The sequence below is a fragment of the Suncus etruscus genome, chromosome 3 (assembly GCF_024139225.1).
Source record: "Suncus etruscus isolate mSunEtr1 chromosome 3, mSunEtr1.pri.cur, whole genome shotgun sequence".
NCBI classification, from domain to species: domain Eukaryota; kingdom Metazoa; phylum Chordata; class Mammalia; order Eulipotyphla; family Soricidae; genus Suncus; species Suncus etruscus.
The window spans coordinates 89,014,952-89,026,764 of record NC_064850.1 but is presented as its reverse complement, the minus strand read 5'-3'; the positions used below and the strand labels follow the sequence as shown (position 1 = coordinate 89,026,764).

General features: G+C 38.5%; 1 non-coding gene across 1 annotated transcript; it reads left to right on the top strand.

The window, feature by feature from the left end:
* Positions 1–803: 803 nt before the first annotated feature.
* On the top strand, positions 804–910 carry LOC126005750 (U6 spliceosomal RNA). The gene has a single exon (XR_007494786.1). It is a non-coding gene; the product is annotated as a U6 spliceosomal RNA (small nuclear RNA).
* The last annotated feature ends 10,903 nt before the right edge of the window (positions 911–11,813 follow it).

Here is an 11,813-nt window from a genome sequence, read left to right as displayed (position 1 = left end):
TCCTCTATGAGCTTAGGGGTTCAGGTCTGATATAAAGGTCTTTAATCCATTTTGATTTGACCTTTGTTCATGGTGTTAAAAAGAGGTTTGTTTTTGTATATAGTTGATCACTTATTACCAACATCATTGTTGAAGAGGCTTTCCTTGCTCCAGTTTGTATTTTTTGCCTTTTTATCAAATAATAATTGATCATATACCTGAGTGTTAGTCTTAGAATATTCAATACTGTTACAATGATTTGAGGGTCTATCTTTTTCCAGTATCGTGCTGTTTTAATAACTATTGCTTTATAGTATAATTTAAAGTTGGGGAAAGTGATGCCTCACCTCTTCTCTTTCCTGAGGATTGTTTTAGCTATTCATGAAGGTTTATTGTTCCATATGAATTCCAGTAGTGTTTGATCCACTATTTTTAAATATGTCATGGGTATCCTTATAGGAATTGCATTAAATCGGTACAACACTGTGGGAACTTTTGTCATTTAAATGATGTTAATCCTCCCAATCCATGAACAGCTACATGTTTCCTTTTCCTTTTGTCCTCCTTTATTTTAAGAAGAAATGTTTTGTAATTTTCTTTGTATAGATCTTTCACCTCTTTTGTTAATTTGACTTCAATGTACTTGATTTTCTGAGGCCAATTGTAAATGAGGTTGTTTTTTTTAATATTCCTTTCATTATTTGTATAAAGAAAAGCCATTGATTTTTTATATTAATTATGTAGCCTGCCACTTTACTATACAAATAGATTGTTTCTAGAAGCTTTTTGGTAGAGTCTTTAGGTTTTTATAAATATAGCATCATGTGCTCGCTTTGGCAGCACTTATACTAAAATTGGAACGATACAGAGAAGATTAGCATGGCCCCTGCACAAGGATGACACGCAAATTCGTGAAGCGTTCCATAAAAAAAGAAAAAATAATAAATAAATATATCATCATGTCATCTGCAAACAGTAATAGCTTGACTTATTTTTTTCTATCTGTATGCCCTTGATGTAGTTTCTTGCCTGGTTGAAAGTACTTCCAGTACCATATTAAATAGAAATGGTATGAGGGGAGGAAACTTATCTTGTTTATCAGATCTCAGAAGAAAGGTTTTTAGTTTTTCCCCATTGAGTATGTTTGCCACATGTTTGTGGTAAATGGCTTTGACTATATTGAGAAAGTTTCCTTCAATATCCATATTGATGAGAGGTTTTATGATGTATGTGTGCTGAACCTTGTCAAATACTTTCTACACATCTATTTTTTATTTTCTTTTTCTTTTATTGAAATGCTGTATTATATTGATTGACTTGCATATGTTAAATCATCCTTGTATCTCTGGAATGATGGCCATGGTGGAAAGCTGCCTTGATGAGCTGTTGGATTTTCTATTTTGTTGAGGATCTTTTCATCTGTGTTCACTAAAGATATTGGCCTGTAATTCTCTCTCTGTGTGTGTGTGTGTGTGTGTGTGTGTGTGTGTGTGTGTGTGGTGTCTGTATGTTTTTGGTATTAGAGTTATGTTAGCTTCATAGAAACTATTTGGGAGTGTTTCTGTATCTTTAGTTTCCTGGAAGATTTGGAAACATATTGGCAGTAGATTCTCCTTAAAGGTTTGAAAGAATTCACAGGTAAATTCATCTGTGCTTGTACTTTTGTTTCTAGGAAGCCTTTTGATTACTGTTTCTATTTCTTTGCTTGTTATAGGTCTCTTCATGTATTACAGATCATCTTGGTTCAACTTAGGTAGGTTATTGGAGTCCAAGAATTTATCCATTTCTTACGGTTTCTCTTCTTTTGCGGCATACAACTTCTCAAAGTAATCTCTGTGTACGCTTTGAATTTATATAGTATCTGCTGTGATATCTACCCTTTTATTTCTAATTCAGTTTAATAAGGTCTTCTCTTTCTTTGTGAGTTTTGCTAATGGTTTATCAATCTAGTTTATTTTCTCAAATAACCAACTCTTGCTTTAAATGACTTTTTAATTGTCTTTGAATGTCCAGTTTACTAATTTATGCTCTAAGCTTTATTTACTTTTATCTGTCTATTTTTGGTTTATTTTGTCGATTATTTTCCAATTTTCTTAAGCTGTGCCATTAAGTTATTTAAGTAGGCCGTTTCTTCCTTCCTGATGAATGTTTAGAAAGCAATAAATTTTCCACTTAATATGCTTTTACTGTGTCCTACAAATTTTGATAATTCATGTCTTTATTTTCATTTGCAGAAATACTTTGATTTCCTCTTTTTAAAAAAAACATGTTTATTTAAATAAAATGCATCACATAGTTGACAAAGTTGATCATAATACAGATGAGTTTCCAGATAAGTAAAAATAAAGTTACTAAAAAATGGAAAGATAAAATAAAAGATAAAATGGAAAAGAATAGAAAAAAGAAGAAAATAAAAAGCACAGTAATAAGCTCATTTGTGAAAACTATTGTATCATCAATGAAGTCATCAATTTAATGACAGAGGCTTAGTAAGCTCTTGCTGTCATATTTATAGTTTATTAAATTGGGATCCCCTTATGGATGAAAGCAGCAAACGAAGTTGCTCAGATATTCAACGCTACAATACTACAACATTTAGGGGCACATATTCAACTGCCAGGACTCTTGGAAGAAGGCCTACTTCAAAAATTGTAACTGCATTTGTGGGATGATTACAGCTGTCAGACTTTCCCGGAAGAAGGAAGATAAGGAGGAGGGTGCCCACAATCTCTCAAACAAAACCCTGGTCATATAAACCCAACAAACAGCATGTTAATTTTCTCTTTGATTTTGTCTCTGATTCACTGATGTTCAATAGTGAGCTGTTTAATTTCCAGATGTTAATATAATAAAATAATAATAATTTCTTCATTTATGTTTGTAATTCACTTTTATTTTTACTGCTGAGAAGATAGTTGATACAATATCTATCCTACTGATTTTATGGAGGTATATTTAGTGGCCTAGTATGTGGTCTATCTTGAAGAATGTCCTATGTGCAATGAATTCTAAATTTAGTATATTCAACTTTTTGGAGATGAAAAGCCCAATCAATATATATTTACTAAGCACCTTACTTCAGTTTCTTCCTTCAAAGTCAGTAAATCCCTATTGAGATTAAACCTGGTTCATCTATCAAGGAGTGATAGAAGAGTGATGAGGCCTCCCACTACTACTGTGCTGCTGTTGTTGACTTTCTATTAGCAGTTGTTTTAAATATGTTCCTGGGCTTCATTGAGTGCATGTATATTTAGGAGTGTGATATTCTTCCTGATATACATATCCTTTGGTTATTAATAATTATTTGATCATCTCTGTCTCTTACAATCTTTTTCTGCCTGAAGTCTATGCTATCTGATATTAGTATGGCCACCCAAGACTATTTTGGGGGTGGGTCACCTAGCAATACTCAGGGGTTACTCCCGGCTCTGCTTTCAGAAATTGCTCCTGAGGGGCTAGAGTGGTAGTGCGGTGGTAGGGCGTTTGCCTTGCACATTGCTGACTCAGGACAGATGCCAGTTCGATCCCCAGCAGCCCATATGGTCTCCCAGAAGAGATATCTGAGCACAGAGCCAGAAGTAACCCCTGAGTGCCTGTAGGCGTGCCCCCCCCCTCAAAAAAATGGGGCCAGAGTAATAGCACAGTGGTGAGGCCATGCATGCTGCCAAACCAGGACAGACAGTTTGATTTCCGAAAGAATACTCAATGGCGAACCTATGGCACGCGTGCCAATGGTGGCACGTGGGAAGGGGTCCTCAATTAAGATATGCGGCCAGGTGGGAGGCGAGTGTGCCCTGCTTTGCAGCTCACCTGGCAACAGGGTCGAACAGGCCTTTGGGAGGACAAGGCATTGTGCAGCAGTTTGGGTACTCGAGCTCAAAAAGGTTAGCCATCACTGCGGCCCGGGCCTGCCAGGAGAGATTTCTGAGCACAGAGCCAGGAGTAACCTCTGAGCACTGCAGGTGTGGCCAAATAAACAAAACAAAAAACCACAACCACCACCAACAACGAAAAGAAATATCTCCTGGCAGGCTTGGGGGACCATATGGGATGCCAGTGATTGAACTCGGGTCCATCCCGAGTCATCTGTGTGCAAGGCAAACACCCTACCACTGTACTATAGCTTCAGCCCAACATCCAAGAATTTTAATATATTTTATTTTATTTAAACACCTTGATTACATATATGATTATATTTGGGTTTTAGTCATGTAAAGAACACCACCCATCACCAGTGCAACATTCCCATCACCAATGTTCCAAATCTTCCCTCCTCCCCACCCAGCCCCCGCCTGTACTCTAGACAGGCTTTCCATTTCCCTCATACAGTCTCATTATTAGGACAGTTCAGAATGTAGTTATTTCTCTAATTAAACTCATCACTCTTTGTGGTGAGCTTCATGAGGTGAGCTGTAACTTCCAGCTCTTTTCTCTTTTGTGTCTGAAAATTATTATTGCAAAAATGTCTTTTATTTTTCTTAAAACCCATAGATGAGTGAGACCATTCTGTGTCTCTCTCACTTATTTCACTTAGCATAATAGATTCCATGTATATCCATGTATAGGAAAATTTCATGACTTCATCTCTCCTGACAACTGCATAATATTCCATTGTGTATGTGTACCACAGTTTCTTTAGCCATTCATCTGTTGAAGGGCATCTTGGTTGTTTCCATAGTCTTGCTATGGTAAATAGTGCTGCAATGAATATAGGTGTAAGGAAGGGATTTTTGTATTGTATTTTTGTGTTCCTAGAGTATATTCCTAGGAGTGGTGTAGCTGGATCGTATGGGAGCTCGATTTCCAGTTTTTGGAGGAATCTCCATATTGTTTTCCATAAAGGTTGAACTAGGCAGCATTCCCACCAACAGTGCACGAGTTCCTTTCTCTCCACATCCCTGTCAACACTGTTCTCATTCTTTGTGATGTGTGCCAATCTCTGTGGTGTGAGGTGGTACCTCATAGTTGTTTTGATTTGCATCTCCCTGATGATTAGTGAACATCCAAGATTTTTTTTGTTTTTTGTTTTTGTTTTTGTTTTTGGGCTACACCCAGCGGTGATCAGGGGTTACTCCTGGCTGTCTGCTCAGAAATCGCTCCTGGCAGGCACCGGGGACCATATGGGACACCCGAATTCGAACCAACCACCTTTGGTCCTGGATCGGCTGCTTGCAAGGTAAACGCCGCTGTGCTATCTCTCCGGGCCCTACATCCAAGATTTTTTAAGGGATTTTTTTTTAGTTGTCTTCCAACTATTGACTGAGTCTGTGTTTGCTCTGATTAGTCAAATGTGTTTCTCGCAGGCAGAAAAGAAATGAATTCAATTTTCTGGTCCATTTTGCCACTCTGTGTCTCTTAATTGGTGTATTTATCCACTGACACTGAAAAGAATTATTGACATGGAATTTTTTTGTCATCTTTTAGCAGTAGTTTGGTGTATTTAATTGTGGTTTTTATCTTACTTTTATAGTACCCCCATTTAGTTCTTTTAAGTTTGGCTTTAAGTCTATAAAATTTTTAAGCAGCTGTTTATCTGTGAAGGTATATATCCCTCCTTCAAATCTGAATGAAAGTACGACTGGGTGTATTCTTGGTGAGACATTGATTTCATTGAGTTGGGTTTTATTGTTGTTGTTGTTGTTTTTACCATATACCACCACATTCTTCAGGCCTAAAGTGTTGTTAGTAATAAATTTGCAGTAAATCTTAAGGATGCTTCCTAGTATGTTGTTTTCTTCTTTGTTATTGCTCCTTTCAGTAGTCTATCTCTATACATGATTTTCATCATTTTGACTAGGACGTGCTTTTTTTTTTTTTTTTTTTTTTTTTTTTTTTTTTTTTGCCTTGGAGTGTTTTTTGAATGGGTCTCTTTTAACTGGTGTTCTTTAGCATCCAAAATGAAGCAACTCTGGGAACTTCTCAGCAATGATGTCTTTGCTGATTCTTCATAGGAGTTTTCTTCTTGGCACTCTGAGACTCTTATGATTCTTATGTTATTTCTGTTTAATTTACCCAGAGTTCTATTTTTGTCTGTGCACTCATTTTAAGTAATTTTTCCATCTACTGTTCATTTATTTTAAGGCTCATTCTGAACTTCTTCTGTTGTATGCTATTCATCTTCTACCTCACTGATTCTGTACTCACTAGTTGGGTCTTTGGAACTACCTCCTTCTTCATTAAGTGTCATAGGATTTTCATTGCTTTTCCATTTTTACCTTTGCACTTTGGAGGTTTTTGTATGTGATGTGCTGAGGCTTGTTGATTAGAAGAAATGTGTTGCCATAGAGTAAAGCATACCACCATCATTCCCTGTGTTCTCTTCTCTACATAGTCAGTTTAAGTCCAGGGTCCTTTATCTCATGGTGCCTCTGACCTGGTGCAAGATGCCTCTCTGATAAAAGTTGATCAGACAACTGGATCTCCTTATGTTCTCACTCATATAACCATGGTATTCCCACCACCCCCTGTGGTTCACAATCAGTCTGTTTAAGTTGGGGCTCTTTGATTGCATGAGTTGATCGCCTGGTTACCTCTCACCTAGCCAAAGCACCTCCCTGATGAAAGTTGATGAGGCCACTGGCTCCTCACACTCTCACCCAAGCCAGTGGTTGTGCTGCCATAGCCTCCTGTGCTTTCTCTGGACATTTTTATTTATTTTTATCTTTGATTGAAACCACTGTGATTTACAAAGTTCTTCGTATTGGGTTTCAAATGTACAATGTTGCAGGACCAATCCCACCACCAGTGTTGACTTCCCTCCACCAATATTCCTAGAGTGTATCCCATGTCACCATCCCCTGCCCCTCAGACTGCCAGCATAACAGGTCTTTTTTTGGGGAGGGGTCACATGTTTTCATTGTTGTTGACTCTGGCTTTTACATTTAGTTCTGTCCTTTCTTAGCACCACTGATGTACCTGAAACCTCTTGGCCCCTGTCCCTAACCTCTCATTTTTGTATTTCTCCTCCACTTCCTCCACCACTCAATTTCTTTCTTTCTACACATTATACTCTGGGGCCTAGAATGTTTTGAACAACTCCCATTTAAACCATTGTATTTTTCCATGCAGTTATTCTATGTATCATATATAAGTGTTATTCCGTATTTATCCCTCTTCTTCTGGTTTATTTCATTTAACATAATAGCTTCTAATTCCATCCATAACCTTTTTGGTACACAGAAAACATGGACAATATGTGCTGTTCTCACTGACTAGCTCTTGGGGTCCAGTTTAAAATAGAGGGCTTTTTTTGAGTCCTCTTGGGGAGAGTGGATACACAGGAAGCAAAATATGATGAAAATATGAGAGCACATACAAATGTGTGTGGAGGACAGCATTCTAACTTTAATTTTCCAGCTAGGAATTTTATAAAGAGTGACTGCTAGTCACTAGAATGTTTACAATTACAAAGTAAAGCTTAACAATAAATAAAACAATACATCAAGCAATGGGTGTAAGCAGTAAGAATTCTGAGTTACAAAGGAAAAGGTTAAGTTTCACAACTCAAAGCATTTTCTGTGAGTTAGCTTCAGATGCAAAATAAGGGATTAGTGAGAAGTAAAAAAAAAAATCTAGAAATTTTTTATCTTCACTGGGATAGTCTCTATTGTTTTAAAAGTCAAGTAAAAGAGAAAGCTAAATCCACTAAAGTGTGGTTCTCATTTTCTGGGAAAAGTCAATAGTCAAAAATCTGCATTTTGGCCAAGTCCTTGCATCTCAAAAGCTGATGCTGCAAGGGCACTTTTAAGAGAGAGAAAAATAAATATTGTCTTCGATTTGATGCTAAAAATTATCCAGGTAAAGGGGTTTTAATCAAGGCTATATTTTGCCTCTGAGTATCAGCAGAAGGGAGAATTAATTTTAAGCCAAATAATATGAAAAGAATATAATGTCAGTACAATAACACGAATCTCAGAAATATTTCCAGTGATCCACACAGGTGTAAAATCTTCCACTGCAGGCCTCTGGTTAAATATTTCTGGGGGTGAACAAAATTAGCTATCCTTGCTAAAACTATGATGTTTTAATGGGCCTGCTGTTTTATCCCTATGGAGATTCCTATACATGATGCAACATGCTGTCTGACTTATCTTCATTCCCTGTGTCTTCTTCTCACAATATTCCTGCACCACAACTCATTGCTATATTATATATATATATATATATATATATATATATATATATATATATATATATATATATATATATATATATATATTCTAGTACCAGTGGTCGGCAACCTGCAGCTCGGAGCCACATGTGGCTCTTTACACTTTTAATTTGGCTCTTCTGTGTGCGGGCAGCCGCTCCAGGAGTCAGGAGTCAGGACTCTGCCTGCTCCTACCCTCTGTCAGTGCGCGCCCTGTGTGGCTCTCAAAATAAATTTCAATCCCTTTCTTGGAGCCGGGAGTCTAGCAGGAGGAGGTTTGGCAGGCCCCTGCCATGCCGGAGGTCTGCTTGACCAGGCTTAGTGGGGGTGCGGGACTTGGGTAACCCCAGCACCCCCCTACCGCCTTGCTCCAGATCTCCAGGGCTTTCCCGGGCCACATGCCTGGGCAAGCCGGTGAGTTGGGTCCCTTGGTGGAGCTTGAAGGTACCCTAGGCCTCCCAGCTTCTTGAGGTCACTGGTAATCTCTGTCCAGTCTATATTTTCAGAATCGTGCGGGGGCAATAGCCCCCACGTGCACAAGAAACATTAATAGTACTCACACAAGAAACATTAATAGTACTATCATTGAATTATGTTTTTATGTATGCAGAATGTCCATTTTGTACTCTGCCCTTTTGCATACCCCTTCATAAGTTTATATTTCTCTTTAACTTCTTTAATTCCTATCATCATTACTCCTCATTTACCCTTTCTAACTTAAGTACTGTAGAGTCCTAAGTCTCAGACCAAAGTGGTGCCCTGGAATTAACACCCACCCAACTATTTTAAAAGGCATAAAAAAGACACTTATATGTTTTCAACATTTTATGGGTGTTTTCTTTGACGTCTATAAACTTTTGCTGAATATTTTCTTATACAGTGACGATCCCCCCCCCCCATGTTTTTTATCTTCTCTTTGTGAACTGCTCAATATGGAATTTGGTGTGAAAGAATCCCTCAGTTTAATACTTATGTTTGAACCAAGTCATGGGTCTTGTTGGATATATTCTTATGCCCCCATATATCTGATAGCACCACGTGGCTTTATTTCTTGTTTGCTTAGGCACACTAAAATGGGAAAATACTATACATACCAATGGGTTCTTATCTAATAGAGATGGGAACACACAAATCTTGTAGTGCAATGAGACCTTGCACCCTGAACATTGACATAAAGACCTGGCACAGGCCTCAGAAGAATGGGCATTCTCCATTCACCCCTTGATCTACAGAAGACATTTACAAAACATCCAAGGTTGTATATAACATCACCTGGTGGCATTCCTGTACCAGGGAAGACCCTACAGCTGCCCTGACATCTATCTACTCAAAAGAAACACCCCTTAACACTGAGAAGACAACAAGAACAATGACCTGCTTACTGGACAGGGCTTGCTGTATTGCCCCTTAATTGTGAGGTTTGTCTATAACATCACCTGGAAGCAATCCTCTACCATGGAAGACCCTACCACTGCTCAGACATCGTCCTGCTCAAAAGAGACTTCCCTTAACACTGAGAAGACTTAACAACAACAACCTGCTTACAGGAAAGGGCTTCCTGCATTGCCCTTTCATGGTGAGGTGAAACGAGAAGACACTCCACATCATGACTTCAATGTAGGACATACAGATTCCATAATCTTTAATACAGAAACATGATACCAACAACAGAGACTGTGTGAAAAGTGTGTTGGCACTACGGACAATGTCTTGGATCGGACGATAACTTGCCTGAGGCCTAGAGCTGGTCTTATGCCAGGAAACTTTAGGGGTAGGATCTCTTTGTATTTAGGCCAAGGTTATTCCTTTCCATGCCTCTCATATTTTGGTGGGCCTATGCAAACAACAATTGCCACTCTAACACCGTTTTTACTGTGCTCCTTTGACTCTAATCCTTAAAACGCACCCACTTAAAATTTGAGGTTAACTTAAGCTAATATTCATGTACATGGAAATGTAAAAAAATACTATGCCTCTAATGTTAAAGGAGTTACATAAGTTTGATGGCTTTAGATTGCCTTGTGTGCTGTTAAGAAATATTATAATGTGCTACAATCTGGGAACTCGAGGGACAAAATAATCGCACATGGATTCTGTTTTATTTTATCTTAACTTTCTTTGGCTGAAAGTTCAAAGTTAAGATATCAGCAAGGGGACTTCTTCTGAGAATTATGTTATGGGTTGTTGTCCTTCCACTGTAACTTTACCTTGTCCTCTTTCTTTGCATCTTTCGTTCTCATAATTCAAAATAAAAAAATTAATAAAAATAAATAAATAAATAAATAAATTTCAATCGTGGTTTTGGCGAGATTTGGCTCAGTTGAAAAAAAAGGTTGCGGACCACTGTTCATTGTCTTTTTTATGTCAGTCAATGCTAGATTAGGGAGGAATGACTGGGAAAATATGATTTAAGTTAACAAGTATTGGGGAACAATATGGGTATTTGAGAATTAACTATTTAAGAACACATAGATGGCACAATAGGTATAGAATAAGGGTAAAATCTAGCTTAATGCTATTCTCGCTTCTGTCACTGGCTTGCTTAGACTATAGCATAAGGCATCAGACTCCCTCCTCCCAACAGCCCACAGCCTGGGATGGCACCTCTGCCCTGGCCGCATAGGGCCCTTTGCCCTGCTAGCTTTGGGCCCTCCCCTGCTAAATCAGAACACACCTAAAGACCACTTGGAGGTCCTAACCATATCTCCAAATTCATCTGGATGGGGGCTGGAATGAATGATGTCATGGAGGGGCTGGAACAGTTAGAAAAGTGTACCTTTTTCTGTTAATATTATTGGATGATTTAAAATGAAACAGTTGTGTTTGCCTATGGGTTGTTTTGATCTGTGTGCTCATTATTATATGAATTCCGTTAAATGTTTGTGAATTTTGATGCTCAGGGCTTCACTGTAAGCCAAACCTGCTCGACTGGAGAGGACAAGGTGAGATCCCAGAGCTCTGGAGAAATAAACCCCTCTTTGCTTTTGCATTCTCTGAAGGTATTTTCATGGTCTTTATTGAGGCAATGGGTTTTTCCCAGACCCTGGGCTTCATGGACCCTGGGATTTCCCCTTGGGCCCTGGGCTGTCCCGGAACTTGGGCCTCCCTAGGCCCTAGGCTTTCTTTGTCCCTTTAATAGTCTGCCTGCTGGTCTTATCTACATAGTAATGTGTGTTTGTGTATATATGTATATAAACATATAAAAATAGTAATATATGTATTTATATATCCCTTAGCTCTTTACACTGATTGGTCATGTTCTAAATAAATGAGATTTTATTATTTTAAAAAACCTTATACCCATGCCATTTGTCAAAAGACTAATTGATGACCTGATTAGCAGGTTTTTCCCCCCCTCATCTTCTACATTATAATCTAATCAGAAGTTTCTCTTCAGCTGAGACTAGTTGCATATTCCAGATGACTGACAGCAACTGAGACATGAAATCAAGACTTCTTTGAAAAGGGAAGTCGTCACTACCTTGGCCCCACCCTTAAGGAAGTCATCACTACCTTGGCCCCGCCCTTAAGGAAGTCGTCACTACCTTGGCCCCACCTTTACCCCTACCTCACCAATGATTCGTGTTACCGTAGCGGAAGTCCAGCCCTCAAGGACTCTCCTTCCCCTCCCACTTCCCATCCTATATAAGGGGGGGTAACTGGGAAACCACGAGGTCTTTTGGTT